The sequence below is a fragment of the Anabrus simplex genome, chromosome X, assembly GCF_040414725.1.
Source record: "Anabrus simplex isolate iqAnaSimp1 chromosome X, ASM4041472v1, whole genome shotgun sequence".
NCBI classification, from domain to species: Eukaryota; Metazoa; Arthropoda; class Insecta; order Orthoptera; family Tettigoniidae; genus Anabrus; species Anabrus simplex.
The window spans coordinates 72725669-72749267 of NC_090279.1; positions in this window are offsets into that span (position 1 = coordinate 72725669).

A 23599-nucleotide genomic window follows, 5' to 3' on the forward strand; every position below is an offset into this window, starting at 1 on the left:
ACATCACAGTATGACAAATGTCAAGGATTTACATATCCACCCGATGGACTACTTTGTTGTGCACCTACGCTCTCGAGAGGTCAGCTTATGGCTTTGCGTCTCCATCCGAGAGATAGATGCCCTTCTCCTCCTCGTCTTCTTGCGCAGTATTACGTCCGACGGGACAGAGCATGTGTAATACTAAAGTCATTCAGTTTCTTAACATGTAGTGATCACGTCGACATGATTATGCATGATTTGACTTGTTCATTAAAAATGTAGGTGTAGGTGTACGGAGGCAAAGGGAATCCAATAAGTAGATATTTTAAATTAATTAAATAGTTATTTTTGTAATTATTTACAAAATAAAACAAGCTAATACCGGTTCTATCCCATTTCTACATGTGATGTCGCCGTCTACTACGGTAGGTGCAGTGAGTTCGTTGTTGTAACTCAGTGCGTCTTACCCCTACGGCGTACTTCTTCGTCTGTTTCTTGAACCTCTCGTCCATACACTGTGTAACCAGCATCTTAATAAGCTCGTAGGAGTTGTAATCGTTCAACGAGTAACTTAAGGTCTTTACAGTATCTTACATCTGCATAGGGAACAGAGTTTTGCTGTTAACATTAAGAATACCTGCAGTCAGTTGATGCATAGAGAACGGAAGAACTGGTTTTGATGTAGTATGTGGTTCTGCAATGTTATCTGTTGATAAAACTTAACGCGGTTTGATTGTGAGGAAACGGTAAAATCTTCTTCCTATTCTTTGTCTTGTATTAGCACATCTTGCTTCTCTTCTTGAGATATTTGCACAGCGACAGAACGTGCAGTCGACTCATAAAATAAAATAGAATGAAAAAGCTCCTATGGTAAAGAAAATGTTGAGTTCTTCTACCTCTTCCTCCTTGTACATCTCCTCTCCTTGCTTCTCTGTATCTATTGGTGTGAGGTTAGTAACAGAACTTGTAGTAGGCTGGGACAATGTCGTATCGTTTGGACCACGCTTCTTTATATTGCGCTTTCGACATTCAGTCAAAGCCTCTAAGCGTTCTACTGGTAGATTACTTAAACAATGTGTTTAGAATTCGCATGTCGTGTGAGATTATCACGCCTGTTGCACGTAGCAGTACATCGTTTGTATGGAAATATTCCGAAGTTACGCTTTAGAGTTTTCTTTCGTTGAAAATTGTCTCGCCTTGAAAAGTCACACTGCAAAAATCATACATAAAAAATAGTGCATGTTTTAATATTAACGTGCACACTTAGGTAGATATGATGTATAGTTTTATACTGCACCCGACAATAACAACAACTGCCCACCTGTCATAAGTAGAACTGATTGTCATGTGAACGTAAGTAATAACACATATCGGTTTCTTATAGAACTGCAAAGTCTATAAGAGGAATAGTGAACAGCGTTGTGGTGAAAACGGTGACGGGAGGGGCATCTGTCCCTAAAACTAGATCCTGTGTAGTTAAGCCCAACAAAATGGCGACGGGAGGGCCATCTGTCCGTAAAATTAGGCCATGTGTCGCTAGGCCCTTCAATATGGCGACGGGAGAGGTATCTGTCCGTAAAACTAGGCTCTGTGTAGGTAGGCCCTCAGAATGGCGACATGAGGGGCATCTGTTCGTAAAACTAGGCTGTACGTGTTTAGGCCCTCCAAAATAGTAATGGGAGGGGCATCTGTCCGTAAAACTAAGTCCAAGATTGGGGCTGTGTAGTTAGGCCCCTCTAAAATGGTGGCGAGCGTAAAATAGGGCCAAAGTTGGCGGGTGTGTAGTTAGGCTCTTCCAAAATGGCGATGGAAGGGGCATCTGACCATAACACTAGGTCCTGTGTAGTTAAATCCCTCCAAAATAGCGACCGTAAAACTGGGCCCAAGAAGGCATTTATATAGTTGGACACATGACCGGGCGAGTCGGCCGTGGGGATAGGGGTGCGCTGCTGAGAGCTTACATCCGGGAGATGGTGAGTTCGAACGCCACTGTCGGCAGCCCTGAAGATGGTTTTCTGTGGTTTCCCTTTTTCACACAAGGCATATGTTGGGGTTGTACCTTAATTAAGGCCACGGTCTCTTCCTTCCGACTCCTAGACATTTCCCATCCCTTCGTCGCTGTAAGACCTTACTGCGTCGGTGCGACGTAAAACAGTTTCTAAATAATAATAATAATAATAATAATAATAATAATAATAATAATAATAATAATAATAATAATGGCAAGTGACCTCCGGAGAGGCTTGGAGGGTCTTCCTTGCTAGAGACTGCACATGACGTCGACTACTCGGCTATGGATAGTCTAATGAGTGGAGATAGGTACGTGGTTTTCGGTTTCCCATCCCCCTACATACCCTCCGTTCTGTATAGCAGGGTATGAACCACCTAGGACGCGAGGTACTGAACATCCTCTCTAGTTGTATTCCGTGCGGTTATTGGCGTCCAGCTGTGGGCTTGCATCCGAGAGAGATAGTCGGTTCGGAAGAAAACGGATTCTCTGTAGAGCGATCTATAACAGAGTTTATTAATGTTGTCGGGAAAATACTAAATGTTTTACCTATAGTCTTTTACATGCCATCATCGTCATCATCATAATACGATATGGAGTTTTCCATGATCTTTTTCCCCTCTCCCCGTTCTTTAAGATTCCTACTATCTATGTCTGCATGGTAGCCATGTTCGTTAAGGAGTTAAGTCTATTTGGTCTATGACTGGCCCAGGCCTCTAGGGATAGCAGGCCGCAGCGTTAAGTTACGTACAGTCCGGCATTTGCATAGAGAGGAAGCGGTAAACTCCGGAAAACTACTTCGCGGTTAGGTGATGTGCGAATCGAACCCATCTCTACTCAGAAAAATTCCTGACGACCGGAAATCGAACCCGGCCATGAACTATCCGATGTAGGCTGTGCAGATTACGAACTGGACTTAGATGCAGGTGAAAATAAAATCCCTAACCCGACCGGGAATCGAACCCGGCCATAAATTACTCCTTCATATGCAGGTAAAAATCCCTAACCTGGCTGGAAATCGAACCCAACGCAGCATTTTGCCTGGTGTGAAAATGCTAAACCACGGAAAACTAACATCATGGGAGTTAATGACAGTAGGGGGGAAGGGTCGAGCCCACCATCTCCCCGGTTGCATCTGCACATCATAATTGAGACAATAGGAATACTAATATTATTGTTTCGTTCCTTCGTGTAGTGGATAATGTCATTAGCTAATACTGTATGTGTGAGATGTCCAGCGCATGCAGTATACTGACACACAAGGAAACTGAATACATCCATTTTCCTGTTGGCAAGCAGCAGACACAGTCGAGCGCTGGTTGACGACCACAGTACTCAGGCTGTGTCCTAGGTAATTACATTATACGCTACACAACAGGAATCTTCTCTTCAAAGGTATCCAAGGTAAGTGTATACAATTTCTTAAATGTAATAAACGATTATACGCCATTAAACGTGTTCTGTATTCGCGTTATTCATGGATAATCCATAATAATCATTTTCTACATTTTTTAGGAAACACGAATAATAAAATTAACAGCCATAGTCTACCGAGCGACCGTCTCACTCCTTACCCATAACTGATCAAGGAAGATGACTTTGCCTAGTATCTCATTTTCACTCCAGGCAAATGTTAAATCACATTCAATTACATAAAAATTGTAAGAATTTTTAACTGCCTAATTATTTACTGTGGCAGAAGATGCTATTTACGGGTTCGATTCCCGGCCAGGTCAGGGATTTTTACCTGCAGCTGAGGGCTGATTCTTAATATCTTAAATGTAGTCAACTATTATACGTCATTAAACATGTTCCGTGTTCGTGTTATTCATGATTAATCAATAATAATAATAACAATAATAATAATAATAATATTTTTCTGCTTTTCCGAAACAAAAGTAATACTATCAATAGCCATAGCCTACTACGAGTGAAATCGTAATTATTTTGTATTCAGCGTCTTAAGAAGTGCGGAAAATCCCTTACAGGGCAGCTTATGTAGGGGTTTGAACCCACATCTTGACGTTTTTATAAATGTCGTTGTTGATTTATGTATAGGTTGGAAATATTGTGGTAATCAGCCTAATGTACTTGTAGAATTTTTATAACCTGTGTTGTTGCAGTCTCTGTAGTTGTGTGCTTATTTGTAATGTGAGCTTTGATCGTTTGATGATGGAGAGGCGTAGAGAAACTTGCTACACTTTGGTCAGATGCGGGGCAGCAACCCTCGCAGTTGTGTTAATGGCAGTTTTTCTACCCTCTATCATCCTAATTGGCTTACAAAGATATACTTTCAAAATGTTACTGTTACGATAAAAAATTTGAACTCATCTCAAATCATATTTTACACAAAACTGGAGGAGCTTTACCCCGCCCCCCTACCACCTCAGAAATGAAGTGTCGTACAAGAGTTGGGCGAAGGGACGATAGATACTCAACAGCTTAGCATAAATAATGCGTAAGGTCAGGAGGAGGGAATAGAGCGACACCAGTCACTTCTGTGCTAATTGCAGTGGTATTTTCTATAGACTGGTAACAGCACGTTGCCCAGTATTATGAGTGCCCGATTTTGCAATAGGAAGCCTGGTGCTTCAGTAGTTGACATCTTTATTTCGAAATGCATCCGGAGCTGCGTGGTGGATGTTCGAAGAAGTGGGTACGTCAAATACATGAACTTTTCGTTTTCTCCACTTTGTACCCTAAAATATTGGGATGCGTAAATTATGCAAGGGCGTTAATTATGCAAGAAAATACGGTATATTTACGTGAAGTAATAATATAAAGTACAGGTACGTGTAAGGTGTTTTCAGCATCTCAAAATTTACCCTGTACCGGTACATTATCTCCTCGAATTTATTTTTTGAAAAATACACTCCCAGACACAAACGAAAATTCAAGGTAGTCAGGAAACAGTGCACATGAATTTAACACAAATTTAATTCAAGACTGCCTTCAAATTTTAAAAAATACAACTTTAAAGGGTAAATTAAATTCAACACTTACCCGCGTCATGGTAGATCGCGTCTTCCGGAACGTACAGGGTAGCAATTCGCACTTTCACTCACTTCGGTGTGTATACAGTTTGCTTCATATTTGCTAGATTGGAGTGAAACCGTAATTCTTGCATGTTCAGTGTTTTAAAGAACACCACAATATCACGTAGCAGGCAGTGTGCGGAGAAGCAGAATCAGCGACCACTGGCTGTGCCGACAGTTCGCGAAAGAAAACGTGGCTCATACAATCAATTCGTACGCACCGAACGATATTGTCAATGCCAATGAAACTGCAATGTTTCTTTTGATGCCGAGCCCAAACGGACTTTTGATTTTAAAGGAGAGAAGTGCCAGGCGGGAAATTGTACAAGGGTTGGGATCATTGTACTGTGTTGCAACGCACACGGGAAGCGAGAGACTTTATCCCCTCTTCGTAGAAACTTTTGATAAGCCACAAAGTTTTAAGGGCATCTGGCACTTTCCGTGCAAGTGAAGAACATCCGAGTGCATTATCTGAATACTGTAATTGCACGTTTTTGGATATATTTTGGAAATAGCTTTTTCCATAACATTTGAAAGCTTTAAACTGTGAATCAAAGTTAATTGCATGCAGTAATGGGTCTTAGGATATTTTGTGATGCGGCAATACTGTATTTGGCAATTCTCAATTACGAGTTGATGGTTAATTCCAAGTCCGATGTCTGCGTCTCAACGGCTTCGAGGTTTTACTGTAATGACGTTCTGTACCGGTACACCAAAACGTACTGTTGGGTACGTAACCCGCTCGTCAGACTTGTGATGCGATTGCTTACTTTCCCCTGATTTGTAATCGGGTAGATTTTCCTGTGTGTTGTATAGTGTGTGCTGCCTGGTATTAGCTGTACTACTGTATAGAGACATGTTGTGCGAAATGCCCGGCAATTAAAACAGGATTGATTTCAATTATATTTTGAAGAAAACGCTACATTTGAACTCGTTATTCTGAAAGTTAGAAATTCGTTAGAATGAAATATTTTTAACACACGTTAAATAGGGAAAAGGGAAGTGGCCTAAAAAAACTTTCGCTATTCTGAACATTTCCTTAAACTGGCGTTCGTTACAATGACACCTTTTGGTAATTGCCTCATGGTGGAAGTCTGCAACACATTGTTTTATGATCGAGCATTGCCCTCCATGAACACTGACTTAAAATTACCCCTTGTCTGTCGGGTGAGGCCCGACATTACATTTTATCGCCCACCGCTCGTCAGCCGTGTCTTAACAGACAAAATACACAATGCTATAGTACACAGCCATCTTTTGGCTCAGCGTGGAATTTTGTAGAATCCAGATACTATTTGACAGTCAGTCAAAAATCTATTATTTAGATGGCAGTGTAGCCGTCTGCTGTCCCCTCATGCACACGAAATCTCGAGTGATAGTAAACAAACATGGTCACCGTGTGCTGTTCTAGTCATACATAGTGTACCGTTCAATGTTGTATATGTCAGGCAGCACACAAAACCACAGTATTTTTGCTCCTCTACTCCTTCCTTGTACCCTAATGAATATACTGTATTTGACGATACCTAGAAGTGAAATGGCGACGGTCGGCTTGGGTACCCTAACCCAACTTGTGCCTGATACTGACAATCAGCAGATCCCGATTTCAAGAAATCGCCGTTTACAGCGCTTTCAGACAACAAACTACCGCAAGGTATGAAATCAGAGACTGAATTAGAGTTTTTAAATTGCTTTTAACGATACTTTGTTCAGAGAAATCATTAACAAAACCAATCGGTATGTGTTAACGATAGTAACAATAAAAATATAAAATAATTGTCTAAAATTGCACATCTTGCTTTTATTTTCTCCAGTACAGCTTTCTGTACAGGCGGACAATCTAAAGGTATCATTTTAAAGCAAGTTCGATCTCCAAAGTCGTGAAAGATGAATGCAGGTCATGTAAGATAGAAATTAATATTTAACTCATTGGCATACTTTGCTGCCTACCAGGCGGCCGCGCCTGCAGTGACCATTCATACACAGACGCCTGGCAGGCGGTTTACTGAGAGGTAAGCTATCTGCAACTAGTTCAAGCCTTGTGTCCATAGATGCCGTGACATGCAGTATACTGTCTGTAAGTTGAGAATCTGCTCTCTCTCTCTCTTGAACAGACAGAAATGGCCGGCCGTAGTAAACATTGTATTAAAAGGAATAAAATTGATCATATATTATGGGATAGTCAGAGTGAAATGATCAGTGATGTAGTTTTCGGAAATAAATCAATGTTATTTACTAGCAGTGAAAATTATAGCAGCATAACAAAACATTTCACGTGAGTGATGGCGCATTTGAAAGTGACAATGATATTGAAGTTCATCCTGACTACAAAAAGACAAAGGAAGATAGCTGGGAATGGAATAAAGCAGATTATAAACCATCCGAATATGATTATATGAAATTCTGGAATAAAACCCATCGTAAACAGGACCCTTCCTCCAAATCTCTCCCCTCTACACATTCCTCAGCATGTGATTCAAACTCTTTTGGGGATGAAACAGCTACTGAAAGAAACTTATTGCCGATAAGTTATTCACAGAAAAATTCTAACTGACCCCGTATGAGTTCACTGGGAAAATTTTACTAGGCTTATAGCCCTGAACCATGCCCTGATTATATTGAAAGCAAGACAAGCAAGAAAAGTGTAAGGAGATACGACTCTGGAAAGTATTCTATGGGTTTATATTTCTCGGAGTGTTTAAGGGTGTTTCGCACCATTGCAACATACACAAATGGTTCTTCTGAATGCTGCACTTCATCACATCAAATAAGGGTGTGATTAAAATTCAGCATGTTGCGGATTACAAGAATAAATCTTAGTAGCGTAAAACTGTATCTCATGCATGAAAAAATGGCATTCAAGCTCATGCTCAGTTAATTAAAATTAGTATGTCAGTGGGTTCAAATACGAGTAGTAGAGACAACACAGAGAACTTTAATTCGAGGGGTAAGGGCATTCAAAGGAAAGTTACAGCATTTGTTATATCTATTGTATTTGTTAACTGTCAATGCCTTAAACTCTATATAGACCTTTTATCTTTTTGCTTGCCACCAGCCTAATCAGAAATGTCTTCTTTTCTGCTCCTCTGTGGGTGGAAGACGAAGCCAAAAATATTTACCATATCCCCTGCCTGTCTTAAGAGACGACTAAAGGAGCGACCAAGGGATGATGGCTTTAGAACCATCAGACCAGTAGTAAAATTTTGTGAGGAACACCAAGGGTTGACGTTACTTACGATTAGTACCACCCTGTGAGGAACAACATGGGTTGACGTTACTTACGATTAGTACCACTCTGTGGGGAACAGCATGGGTTGATGTTACTTACGATTAGAACCACCCTGCGAGGAACACAATGGGTTGACGTTACTTACGATTAGTACCACTCTGTGGGGAACAGCATGGGTTGACGTTACTTACGATTAGTACCACCGTGCGAGGAACACCATGGGTTGACGTTACTTACGATTAGAACCACCTTGTGAGGAACAACATGGGTTGACGTTACTTACGATTAGTACCACTCTGTGGGGAACAGCATGGGTTGACGTTACTTACGATTAGAACCACCCTGCGAGGAACAACATGGGTTGACGTTACTTACGATTAGTACCAATCTGTGGGGAACAGCATGGGTTGACGTTACTTACGATTAGAACCACCCTGCGAGGAACACCATGGGTTGACGTTACTTACGATTAGTACCACCCTGCGAGGAACAACATGGGTTGACGTTACTTACGATTAGTACCACCGTGCGAGGAACACCATGGGTTGACGTTACTTACGATTAGAACCACCCTGCGAGGAACAACATGGGTTGACGTTACTTACGATTAGTACCACTCTGCGAGGAACAACATGGGTTGACGTTACTTACGATTAGTACCACCGTGCGAGGAACACCATGGGTTGACGTTACTTACGATTAGTACCACCGTGCGAGGAACACCATGGGTTGACGTTACTTACGATTAGAACCACCTTGTGAGGAACACCATGGGTTGACGTTACTTACGATTAGTACCACCTTGTGAGGAACACCATGGGTTGACGTTACTTACGATTACTAGCACCTTGTGAGGAACACCATGGGTTGACGTTACTTACGATTAGTACCACTCTGCGAGGAACACAATGGGTTGACGTTACTTACGATTAGTACCACCGTGCGAGGAACACCATGGGTTGACGTTACTTACGATTAGAACCACCTTGTGAGGAACACCATGGGTTGACGTTACTTACGATTAGAACCACCTTGTGAGGAACACCATGGGTTGACGTTACTTACGATTACTAGCACCTTGTGAGGAACACCATGGGTTGACGTTACTTACGATTAGTACCACCTTGTGAGGAACACCATGGGTTGACATTACTTACGATTAGTACCACCTTGTGAGGAACACCATGGGTTGACGTTACTTACGATTAGAACCACCTTGTGAGGAACACCATGGGTTGACGTTACTTACGATTAGTACCATTCTGCGAGGAACAACATGGATCAACGGTACCTTGGAGTCTGCCATTCTGCCGGACTGCGTGGCCCAGGTGGTTGAGGCACTGGCCTTCGGACTCCAGCCTGGCAGGTTCGATTCTGGCTCAGCCCGGTAGTATTTGGAGGTGCTCAAATACGTCAGGCTCGTGTCGGTAGATTTACTGGTATGTAAAGGAACTCCTGCGGTACTACATTCCGCCACCTCGGCGTCTCCAAAAACCGTAAAAAATACTTATCTTGACGCAATGCTAATAATATTATTGTTATTGTAGTACCATTCTCTGAAGATCATCACAGGTCTGGGCATTGCATGTGATTAGTGCTATCGTGTGCATCACACCGAGGATGGAGAGGGGGCACTCGGCTGCACATAATAGCGTCTAGTAGGAGAATCTGCCGAGCACTGCGCTCGAATAGGTTGGTTCTATCGTGTTCGGAATGGGTCTGCGTTACCTCCGAGTAGTACTACTATATAGTAATTCCATGGGTCCCGGTTGCCTGCGATTAGTACCACTATGACAGGAAAACCACTATATGAGAAACACCATGCGTCTCGGTTGCCTTGATTAGTACCGCTATGTGAGTAAGGCCACGGGTCTAGGTTGCCTGTGATTTTTAACACAATGCCAGGAACACCACGGGTCTAAGTCGCCTGGGATTAGCACCACTTTGTGAGGAACACCATGGGTCTGTATTGTCCGTGATTCAATAAGGAATTTCATGGGTCTTGGTTGCCTGTGATTAGTACCACTGTGAGAGGAAAACCACAGGAATTTGCATTGCGCGTGTTTAGTACCACTATGTGAGGAACACCATGGATCTAGGTTACATTTGATTATTACCACTATGTGAGCAACGCCACGTGTCTAGGTTGCCTGTGATTAGTACTACTCTATGAGGAACACCATGGGTCTAGGCTGCTTGTGTTTAGTACCACTATGTGAGGAACACCACGGGTCTACGTTGCCTGTGATTAGCACTACTATATGAGTAACACCATGGATATGCATTGCTCGTTATTCTATAAGGAATTCCATAGTTCTTGGTTGACTGTGATTAGTACTACTATGTGAGGAACACCATGGATCAGTATTGCCCATGATTATATAAGGAATTCCATGGGACCTGTTTGCGTCTGATTAGTACCACTATGTGAGAAACTCCACGAGTCTAGGTTGCCTGTGATTAGCACCACTATGTGAGGAACACCATGGATCAGTATTGCCCATGATTATATAAGGAATTCCATGGGACTTGTTTGCGTCTGATTAGTACTACTATGTGAGAAACTCCACGGGTCTAGGTTGCCTGTGATTAGCACCACTATGTGAGGAACACCATGGATCAGTATTGCCCATGATTATATAAGGAATTCCATGGGACTTGTTTGCGTCTTATTAGTACTACTATGTGAGGAACACCACAGGAATGTGCATTGCCCGTGATTAGTACTACTATGCAGACGTGCCAACTTCCTAAAGTAAAATATCAGGAGGTTTTGTTTTCACGGCATATCCAGACATGTTACGACACCTTGATGAAGAATATTTCACACAATTGTATTGTATTATATTATATTATATTATATTATATTATATTATATTATATTATATTATATTATATTATATTATATTATATTATATTATATTTGCCTTTATTTGCAGTGGCGAAGTTAGGACTCATGGTCCTTTCTTACACTTAACCACACTTCATTAACAATGTACATGTGAGAGCAATATTCATAATCTTATCTTAAAACTACCATTACAAACTATGAAACAAAATAACACATACTCTATAAATATTCTTAGTCATGTCTTAAAACTATCGTTACAAATTAAAAGTTGCATGACACAAAATACCATAAGCACAGTAAACGTACATTCATACACACATTCACTCTACCAGATTCATTCAGCCTAGCGGCACACAGCGAGGAGATGCTCACGGCAAGACAACTTGCTCAATTTAAGGAATTTATGGCTCTTATGTTGTGGGCGCCGGCCCCGTGGTGTAGGGGTAGCGTGCCTGCCTCTCACCCGGAGACCCCGGGTTCGATTCCCGGCCAGGTCAGGGATTTTTACCTGGACCTGAGGGCTGGTTCGAGGTCCACTCAGCCTACGTGATTAGAATTGATGAGCTATCTGACGCTGAGATAGCGGCCCCGGTCTAGAAAACCAAGAATAACGGCCGAGAGGATTCGTCGTGCTGACCCCACGACACCTCGTAATCTGCAGGCCTTCGGGATGAGCAGCGGTCGCTTGGTAGGCCATGGCCCTTCAAGGGCTGTAGTGCCATGGGGTTTGGTTTGGTTTGGTTTTATGTTGTGGGGGAGAGAATTCCATATTCTAGCTCCCTTTGCAACAAAGAAACGGCTAAATGCTGCTGACCTGCTGAGAGGGATAGCAAGTGTACTGCCGGAGCGTGTGATATGCTGGTGGAAAGAGGATAGGAAATTGAGTTGTGAAGATAAGTAGTATGGGATATTCTCTTTTAATACTCGAAAGATTAATACTGCCACGTAGAGGTTTCTATATTGTTCAAATTTTAGAAGGGAAATTTGTCGATAATGAGGGGTAACATGAACATCATAGCGTAAGGAAAAGATAAATCTAATATATGAGTTCATGGCACGTTGTATTCGGTTTAGTTGTTCTCTCGTGGCATCAATTAATACTACGTCACAGTAGGAAAATATAGGGAGGATAAGAGTATTTATAAGCCTAATTCTCATGTTTAGTGGCAGCATATTTTGAAGATATTTTAGTGGGTGAAGGAACGCATACACTTTTCTACAGATATTTATAATATGCTCTCCCCAGTGAAGATTCTCGTTTATAATTACACCAAGATTTCTTACCGAGTTTTCGTACGGAATCATTTTACCAGATAAAGTTAGTGGAGGAATGTTTTTGTTTTTTGCCGCACTGATTTGCTTCGTCTGCCCAGCAATAATAGCTTTTAGATTTTGATGGAATAATTAAAATACAGTTTTCATGAGCAAATGCACAGATATTATTTAAGTCTGAGTTCATATAACTTATTGCTTGATTGATGTCTGAAATTTTGGAATGATAATAGATCTGTAGATCGTCAGCATACAAGTGGTATTTACAGTGTCTTAGCCGTGTCGATATATCGTTAATATAGATAACAAAGAGAAGTGGTCCAAGTACAGAGCCTTGTGATACTCCAGAATATTTCATTACCCATTCCGGTGACCTATTCTGAAAAATTACGCGTTGTTTTCGTTCCGTAAAATATGAGAGAAAGAATTCTAGAGCTGTCTGTCCAAGGTGAAGCGATTTCAATTTAGCAACAAGTACGTCTATATTTACTGTGTCAAAAGCGCTGCTAAAATCAAGAAGTGTAAGTAACGTCACCTGCCTTTCGTCCATAGCACGTCTCATGTCGTCTGTAACTTTCAGCAGGGCAGTGGCCGTACTATGTCCCTTTCTGAAACCCGATTGTATAGGGTCAAGTAGTTTGTATTTATTTAAATAGTCGGTTAATTGCACGTGCACTCTGCGTTCAAGAGGCTTGGAGAGAGATGAAAGTATGCAAACAGGTCGATAATCTGTTATAAGTACAGGCGAGGAAGTTTTGGGAACAGGATTTATAATAGCATTTTTCCACATTCTTGGATAGAGGCCACTTGTGAGGCACGTGTTGTATATATGAGTAATGGCGGGAAGAATAATGTCAGTGATGTGTTGTATTATGAGTATGGGTATTTCATCAGGTCCTACAGCATATGATGTGATTGATAATACCTCGCGTTTCACGTCAATCTCTGTGACTTCGCGAAATTCAAAGAATGGCCTATTTGGTGGTGGCTGGTTCAGAAGAGATTTTATAGTCTGTGATATTGTGTGTATTTCCGGTTTAATTTTTATTTCAGAAAAATGAGCATTCAATCTCTCCAGAGAGATGTCTGGATTACATGGCTGGGGCAAAGATTTCCCAATTCCAATGGAACGAAGTTGTTTCCAAGTGTTTGACAAATTTAAATTTCCAGCCAGGTGATCGTAAAAAGAACATTTCTTATTTCGAATTATTACTTTAATTCTATTCCGAAGTGTCCGATAATGTTCAAGCGCACTGGAAGAGTGTGTGCGTCTGTAGAGCCAGTGTAACGCGTCACGGTGAGACTCATTTGTTTAATGTCATCGGTCAGCCATGGAGAAGGAGGTCGGGAGACTTTGGCTGTACGCTTAGGTGCATGTTTATCAAGGAGACCAAGTATAAGTGAACTTAAAGTTTCAACTTTCTTATCGATACCGTTTATATTTTTACGTCATCCCAAGGACTATTCAAGGCATCAACTCTCAGATGATCTAAGTTTATATGTTTAATGTCCCTGAATGTGATGTATCTTGACTTATATTTCGGTACTTTGAGCGAGTAAGACAAGTATATTAAGTCATCCGTCGATATGCTAGAGGTAGGAATTTGTCCATGTGATACTATTTTCTGTGGGTTGTTAGTGACCATCAAGTCAATTAGTGTATGCGAAGATGAGGTATGATTTGTCGGTTTTAGTGGAAGTATTGTCATGTCACACGTCTGGAAAATACTTAAGAGTTGCTTTGTATCTCCAGCCTGTTTCAGTAAATTAGTATTGAAGTCTCCAAATATTAAAATATGTTCATAAGCAGGTGCTAGTCTCTGCAGGATGTCTTCAATGTCTGAGAGGTGCCGTACCCATGGTGGCCGATAAAAAAAAACTCCTATTAGGGCTTTAACTGTTGTCACAGTGATCTCGGCAAAAATGAACTCAGGTCTCGGGTCAGCACAGTGGGCAGCTGTGCATACGATTTTACATTTAATATCATCTCTACAGTACAAGGCTACTCCTCCACCTCTTTTACCTATTCGGTCATGCCTGTAAATATTATAGCCCGTAATGTGTACCATACTACTAGGGATTGTTGCGCGTAACCAGCTCTCACTGATACAAGCTATGTGTACATTACTGTTTTCAAGGAGAGCTGTTAGCTCCTCATGGTGAGCAGGTAGGGATTGAGAATTTAAATGAATGCAGTTCAATGAACGTGCGTTGGCCTGAAACACTTTCACTAGTGAGCTCTGGCAGCGGGGTATTTCCGTTCTCGGATAGGAGAGGTTAGGGGTAGGGGGACAGTCAGGTCCACAGCTGGTAGTGGTTATAACAGTACCCATCACACAACGCAGAATACCAAGAAGAATACATGCTTCTTACCTGCGTATTTTCTCTGATATCGCGCCGGCTTTTCAGGCACTCAATCACATTCACACTCAATAATAAAACACTATAATACAAACTTAAACTAATCCACATTGTCGTGACTACACACTGTTTCACCCCCTAGCTGTTTGAATAACATTGTTAAGGTCAGCTCGTGCGGTCACTTGAATTTTCTTCCCATCACTGCTTCGAATAATGATACGTCCATCCTTAGTCCATACAGATTTCTGACCGAAGTGGTCACGCGCGGCGCTTAGAATGTCCTTTCTCGTTGCTGTTAGCGATTCTGTTATCAGCATACCCGATGCCTTCAGCGCAAAACATATCGTCCACTCATCGAGAACTCTAGCTAGTAGGAGATCTGGGGTCGAGTCCATGGCACGTCAGACAGCACTTGTACAACCAATTAAACTATGCTACGGTGCCCTCGTTTTCCATCAATTCCACACGTCTGGATGCGTGCGTTATCGAAGACACTATCCGCATGCATTACATAGCGAAATAAATCACCCTTAAAGCTCTCTAGTGAGACAGTGTTAATAGGGCTGGCTCGTTTCCTCCCATCTGAAGCTTTAGGATGTATCTTGCTAAATTATCCCCTCCTTGAAACACACCATTTATTCCCAAAATAAACATTTTAAGGCTTAATAAAATACACTATTTAAAGCTCCCAAGAAAATATCTCTACTAAATAAAACAATGTATAACGCAACTTGTGTGAGCCAGGATCTGGCCAACATTAAATCTACATTACATTATGTGTATTTTTCAAAAAGAAAGTAACTCCGCATTCACTAGCTACTTTATAAACATGTTGGTGTGTATTAAATCATTCGAGCCTTCGGGAGGTCCACGAAGTTATTCAGAGCTCCATAACGGCTGCGCTGGCCACTGAGTTGAAGATCCAGGGTTCGGTCCCCTTCTGTTGATCCGTGCTTCCAGGCTGATTTCTAATGGTAATAGTCAGGCTTCGGAAAATTTTACACTTAAAATACCAAAATATGCATACAAATGTGTAATAGAAAGTGTTAAAATATGCATTGAAACGAACATATAGACTATCTAGTTATCAATTAGCGGATTATATTGTAAGAAACGCTTTAACCATCGCCAAATTAAAAATTATTACTTATCTTACCAAAATACAAAGCTGCAGTTTGTCAATGAGATTCAAACGTGTTGATTATACTTAATAATTTCGTGATAAAATACGTATCGAAACACAAACATGCGGTTACTTTTGCTTAAAATATCTTTCCGAAAACACTGTTTTCACATCACACGTCATAATTGGTGTGTACGGGGGACAGCGTTGCTCAACGTCCGTAGGTACCCTACACGTGTCCTCCGGGTGGAGCTAATCGAGCAACAACAGCAAGATGCCGCCGTACTGCTCTACAGGACCTCACAGGTATCACAATCGTGCAACGAACTTATATAATAGTCCTTCTGAGGACTCACATTCACATTCACACACCCGAACTTTCGGCTCTGTATTAACCATCTGCCAACTTAACATAGAAGGCATTAGTAAGGCAAAAGTGAATATTTATCCAAGATCCTTCATGAACTCTCCGTGGATGTGGTAGTACTCCAGGAAACTCACACTGAAGATGACCAGCAGTTGAAACATACGGGTAAAATTCTAGGATACCAACTAACGGTAGCAGTGAATGATCCTAAGTAAGGCATAGCCACCTTTGTCAAGAACGATATAGAAAACTGTGAAGTAATGAAACACGTTGCAAACGAAGCATTCTTCACCTTATCTATAAAGGCAGATAATGTCGTGATTACTAACGTATATAAGCCACCTAGCGTCAGCTCGCCAGAGCACAGAATATTGGTACCTCCAGAAAACAGCATCACTCTTGGAGACTTCAGCAGCCACCACATGCTGTGGGGATACGATGAGTGCTTTAAATGGATGGATGCAAGCGATCTTAAGCTAGTGTTCGATGCCAAGGACAAAGGAACTTTCCACTCTGGTCGTTGGAAAAAAAAGACTATTCGCCAGATCTCTGTTTTGCCTCCCATTACCTTATGACAACTACCTCAATACACAGGCAGGTACTGAACAATTTCCCTCGGAGCCAACACCGACCCATAATCTTTAGAGTTGGTCTGCAGATCCCTGTTATTAGGTCTGTACCCATACCTAGATGGAACTTCCATAAAGCTGAATGGAAGCCATATGCTTTGCACACAGATGCCAACATTAGGTGGATAGCTCCAACGCCAGAAAATTGCTGGAGGTTTGTTGGGCTAATAAAATCAGCTGCAGAAAGAAACATTCCTCGTGGCTATCGGAAGGATTACATGCCTGGTTGGAACGAGGAAACGAGTCGCTTGTTTGCTGACTACGTAGAAGAAAACAGTCAGGAGAAAGCAAATGAACTTCTGAAATCTCTAGATAATGCTAGAAGAGAGAAGTGGATAACAGTAATACAAGATCTCAACTTCACACACTCTAGTAGAAAAGCGTGGTCACTCATCCGTAAACTAGATCCAACTTCCACACCACTGAGGATGCAGACCTCTGTAAATGTGGAAACCATAGCTAACAACCTGGTCTCTGTACCACGGGCTCCGGGGAATAAGAAATTCACAAAGCAAGTTAAGTCGGAACTAAGGCAGAGAAAACAAGAAATCCAACCAAATGACCAATATTCAAGTCCGTTTTCCTCAGAAGAGATACAAAATGGTCTCGACTCCCTTCGTAGTGGTAAAGCTGCCGGACTTGATGGCATATTCCCAGAACTTTTAAAGAACTGTGGTCATGCAACTAAGCGCTGGCTTGCCTCTTTCTTTAGTAATGTTATGCAGTCTGGCCGACTGCCTCCGCTGCTGAAGAAAACTAAAATCATCGCTGTCTTGGAACCAGACAAGGATCCCAAATTTCCCCAAAGCTATAGACCGATATCCTTACTAAGGGTAACTTACAAGTTTCTGGAAAGACTGGTTCTTTGCAGGATAGCTCCTACGATTGAATGCCTCATTCCGATTGAGCAAGCTGGTTTTCGACAAGGCCGTGACTGCAGCGATCATTTGCTTGCTCTGACTTCCTTTATAGAAAATGGATTTGAGAGGAAGAAGAAAAGTGTCTCTGTATTCCTCGATCTTACCGCCGCCTATGACACAGTCTGGAAAGAAGGCCTCCTCCTGAAACTTAGCAGAGCAATACCATGTCTGAAGATCTTCACTCTAATAAAAAATATGCTGGGAATTAGATTTTCCAGGTTCGTACAGAACATGTCCGCAGTCGTTTCCACAGACTCAACAATGGTTTGCCACAGGGTTCAGTGCTGTCTCCAATTCTGTTCAACTTATACATAAACGACCTTCCTGGAACCACATATCGCAAGTTCATCTATGCAGATGACATCAACCTCACCATACAAAGAGCAGACTTCAGTGAAGCTGAAGAAATCCTATCCCAGGACCTTGAGAAGATGGACGGTTATTTCACGAAGTGGCGATTGACACCTAGCCCTCTAAAGACAGAAGTAGCTACGTTTCACCTCAGTAACAGGAATGCAAACTACCAACCGACAATCAGGTTCAGAAATCACACACTGCGGTGTAATGCTACCCCCAAAAGCCTCGGTGTACCTTTAGATAGATCTCTAACCAACCTCCATTACCTTCAGAAACTGGCAGCTAAACTGAAAAGTCGTAACAACCTTCTGGGTAAGATGTACAATATTATAGGTTAGGATCCACCTTTCAATACTCCGTAATAAGATGGTAAAAAGTAGTTACAACCTGTTTAATGGGACCGGTTTCAACACATTTTAAGTGTCATCATCAGCCAATTTGCGAAGATCTTACAACAACTAGCACATTGAATACAGGCAAAAAATTAACATTGTATCATAACGTAGCAAGCACATTGAATACAGGCAAAAAATTAACATTGTATCATAACGTAGCAATTGCTATTGCTACGTTATGATACAATGTTAATTTTTTGCCTGTATTCAATGTGCTAGTTGTTGTAAGATCTTCGCAAATTGGCTGATGATGACACTTAAAATGTGTTGAAACCGGTCCCATTAAACAGGTTGTAACTACTTTTTACCATCTTATTACGGAGTATTGAAAGGTGGATCCTAACCTATAATATTGTACATCTTATTTCTCTATTCAATACGGAACAATAATGAAGTTTTTAACTTTAAACCTTCTGGGTAGACTAGCTGGAACATCATGGGGTGCAGATGCGAATTCACTGCGAACAACTGCTTTAGCACTAGTATATTCTTCAGCTGAATACTGTTCTGCTGTATGGCTGAATAGTTCCCATACTCGCCTGGTCGATGTCCAGCTGCGCCACACAATGTGAATCATATCTGGCACCTTGCACTCCACTCCTGTACAGAGGTTACCCGTACTGAGCCACATTCAACCTCCTCACATCAGACGACAAAATGCTCTTGTCAGATTATGGACTAAGGTGATGATGAACAGCTCACTTCCCATCCACCAGGATGCAGAAGAAAACGCCGTTGCGAGACTGAAATCCAGGAAACTGCCTGGAAGACGGCCAGGGAACTAACTGACATTCCTTTCAGACCTGACGAAGCATGGAAGCAAGAATGGGCCAGATTACACCCAAATGGTCTAATCAACATTGATTACCCAACAGCAAAACCTCCTGGGTTCAACATCCCACGCACCATCTGGACTAGATTAAACAGGATACGCTGCGGTGATGGAAGAATTGCTTCTGCACTACACCAATGGGGGTGGTTGGAGTCTCCTTCCTGCAAATATGGTGCTGAAGTGCAAACTATCAGCCATATCGTGAAAGAATGTCCTCTCCGAGCATTCACTGGGCCTATGGAGGAGCTACATCAAGTAACCCCCACGGCACTCACTTGGCTGGAAAGACTTGACATCAGCTTGTGATGAAATCTAAGAACCTGCAGTTGTGTGTGTAAATGTGTGTGTGTGTTTACCTCCTAGTTAGTCTGTAAATACTCTATATCCATGTATATAAATATGTTTATATTTTTCTAATAACACTTATATGTAAAATACGTTTCAAACGATTGTCAAATGTGGCATCATACGCTAAATAAATAAATAAAATAATTTCATTTGTAGAGTTCCACACTTGTGACATGATTGAATGATATTCCCTAGAATATAGAGTGCGACTCACAGGTAATTCATAGTGTTCAAATCAATATACTTCTTGTTGTTCTTGTTGCTTCATGAGGTTCAAACGAGCGAACCTCAGCCACACATCGCATCACCAGGTAGCTTTAATGTTGAAGACATTTCTTAGCTGACAACGCAGGGTCCTAATACAGCGAAAACCATAAAAGTAGTAACACGCGTGAGTTTAAGCTCGTGGAATTTAAGTGTTTTGGCAGGTGTAAACAATTGCCACAGTGCATCTATTTGTATCGTGGAATCAAGTACTATCAACAATTAGTTCGTTCTTTGTTCGAGTGCCGTGCAATTAGTGTAATAGTGAAATGGCGCCAGGAACGAAGACGAATCAACAGCAGGCCGAGTGCAGGAGTGCCAACCCAACAGAAGACACCGTGAAGAAAATAACAGAAGAGACACTTCAGTCTAAGGTATTCGTGGAATTAATTGTGAGTACCATAGTGGACAAAATTACTGAGTGTGTGTTAAAGAGACCAGAGGAATCTGTTCAGTTCAATATAAATGCATGTGAGGACCTAAAGAATCAGATTGCCAAGAGAGACAAGGAACTCGCAGAACTTAAAGCGGAAGTGAAGTCAAATTATGATAATTTGGAACAATATCAGCGTAGAAATAACCTCCGCATATTTGGCATTCCCGAAGAGTCGAATGAGGACACGGACAATTTAGTATTAAATGTTGCACGTGACATTGGTGCCGACATAAAATTGACTGATATTGACAGGGGCCACAGAGTCGGGCTTAAAATTGGTAATAAACCCTGGCCTATTATCGTGAAGATGACAAGTTATCGCAGCAGGAAGGAGATATTCGCAAAGAAAAGGCATTTAAAAGGATCTCGTGTCACGATCCGGGAGGACCTTACGTCTGCCAGACTGACTGTTCTGAAGGCGGCTATCTCCAAGTTCGGCGTCAGAAATGTCTGGACCAGTGATGGAGTTATCCTGTTTAAGACCGCTGATGGCAGCATGCACCGCGCTACGCAGATGAGTGACATTCCATGAGCTTACTCATATCTAACCTGTGTTTAGTTTACTAACCCATAAGTTGGTAACCCTTTGTATTAAGTTTTGTTTCCTCTTCTAGGACACATCTCCCTCTCGCTATCTCTCTCTCACTCTACCCTTCACTGCTCTTGCATTCCACCCTGCTTGGCTGAACGGCTGTAGTCTACCTGCTTGACCTTCACTAGCTCGTTAATTACGGTACCCCACTGGACACTGACCTTGTCCCAACCCTCTGTACAAACTCCGTACTTACAGTAACTTCCTTCTTAGTAATAACTAACAGCTGACTTTAACATTTTCCTGTAAATAGTCAGAATAGGTCTAGAAGATGATTATGTAACATACCAACCTCTTTCAGAGACGAGAAGGGGCATCAAATATTGTACGAGTAGATTGCAGAAGCATGCGGAAGGGAAAAGTACATTACAAATTTTTCATACTAATATTAGAAGCATAAGGAAAAATAAGAACATTTTAGACGTTGTTTTGAAAGCATATTATCATAGGTTTGATGTTGTAATTTTAACAGAAAGTTGGTCACTGAGTAATGTAAATATAAGTAACCATGCCTTGTATAAATCTTATTACAATGAGGGTTCAGTTAACAAATGTGATGGTGTTGTATTAATGGTAAAAAATGGTTTGGAGCACGAAATGGAAATTATTGAGTACGATGACTTTAAATTTCTCAGAGTAGTAATTAACTATGACAACAAGAAAGTCTATTACAGGAGTATATCGGTCACATGAATATCACAAACAGCGGTTTCTCAGTGCGTTAGATCATTATATCCAAGATAGATGCCATGTTGAAACCGAACTGATAATAGGGGACATAAATATAGACCTTTTAAATGAACACGACTGTGACGAATATCTCAACATGGTACAAGAAAGAAATTTTCAGTCCTTAATAAACAATCCTACTAGAGTATCTGGTACAAGTAAATCCTGTATTTATCATGCTTTGATTAAAAGTAGGTTGAGAAATGACGACATTCTGTCTATCATCTCTCAAAGTAAAATTTCAGATCATTATCCTATAATAGTAAGTCTCAACATTCAAAATGCCTCGGTCCCTAATAATATACAAAATTTTCGACGTAACTGTTTTAAAATAGATCATTTTGAGCTTAAAAATCATTTAAGTAAAATAAATTGGGGAGACATCTTAAACAGCAGTGATTTAGATATCAAACTTGATAAATTCGTCAATACAATTAAAAGCTGCATGAGCCTGTCCACTGTTAAATTGAAATCAAAGGAAGTCAAAAGAACAGAATGGATTTCTTATGGTTTGGTAAAATCTATTCACACAAGAGACCGACTTTATCAACAATATTTAAAAAATAAGGATAACTTGGAAATTAAAGAACAGTACAGGAAATATAGGAACAAACTAAATGATCTAATTATGAAAACGAAAACTGAGTACTATAGGAATCTGATCAATCGCAATTCAAATAACCGGGGTAAGGTCTGGGGCATAGTCAATGAAATAACCCACAAAGGTCAGTTAGAAAAGAAGATATCAAGGAAATCAGATATAAAGGTGAAATCTGGAAAGATGACATAAATATTTCTAATAAATTTAACAATTATTTCATTAACGAAACCACTGAGAAAGCAAAGCATCACAGACAGATTTCCGACTCCACATTAAATATCGCTCGCAACCCTCATACTTGCTTCCTTGCACCGGTAACAGAATACGATCTGAAGAGATGTTTGAGTGAAGTACATGAAAACAAAGCTGTAGGATTAGACAATATTTCGGCTCGAATTATTAAAGAAAATATAGAGTCATGAAAGGAACCGTTGCTGAATATTATCAATGATTCCTTCACCTTAGGTTACTTTCCAAAAGAGCTTAAAACAACAATAGTAAAACCTCTTCACAAGTCTGGAAATATTAGTGACATTAGAAATTACAGACCCATTTCGATAACTACAACAATATCAAAAATATTCGAGAAATGCTTAAAGAACAATATTTACCAATTTTTAGAAAAACACCAAATACTTTCGCCCAGACAGTTTGGATTCATTAAAAATCTCGGAACGACTGATGCTATATCCGCCTTAACAAATAGAATATACGAAAATCTTAATTCTTCTCTGCTCTCCACAGGGATATTTCTCGACCTTGAAAAGGCATTCGATAGTGTGTCACACCGCTTGCTCCTCCAGAAATTGGAAAAATACGGCTTTAGGGGTAATGTGCTGGATTTGCTTGAGAGTTACTTGACAGATCGAGTACAGTATGTCAAAATTAATCAACATCCAAGCACACCAATGAGGATAATAAAGGGTGTCCCACAAGGCACAGTATTAGGTCCTTTATTGTTTATTCTATTTATTAATGATCTAGAGAAAACAATAGCAAATGCCGAACATACGCACGTCGTAACATATGCAGATGATACAGTCATTTATGTTGAGGGTGATAGCTGGAATCTCGTCAGACAGAGAGCAACTCGAGCACTGCTTAAAGTTAAAGCATGGTTAGATAATAATGAATTATTTCTAAACATTAAAAAGACAAAATTTATGAATTTTTCTGTAACAGATACACGAAACGATTTTAATGAATTAATTGTACACAACATCAACTGTAAATTTAATTGTAACTGCTACAAAATTTATAAAGTAAATAAT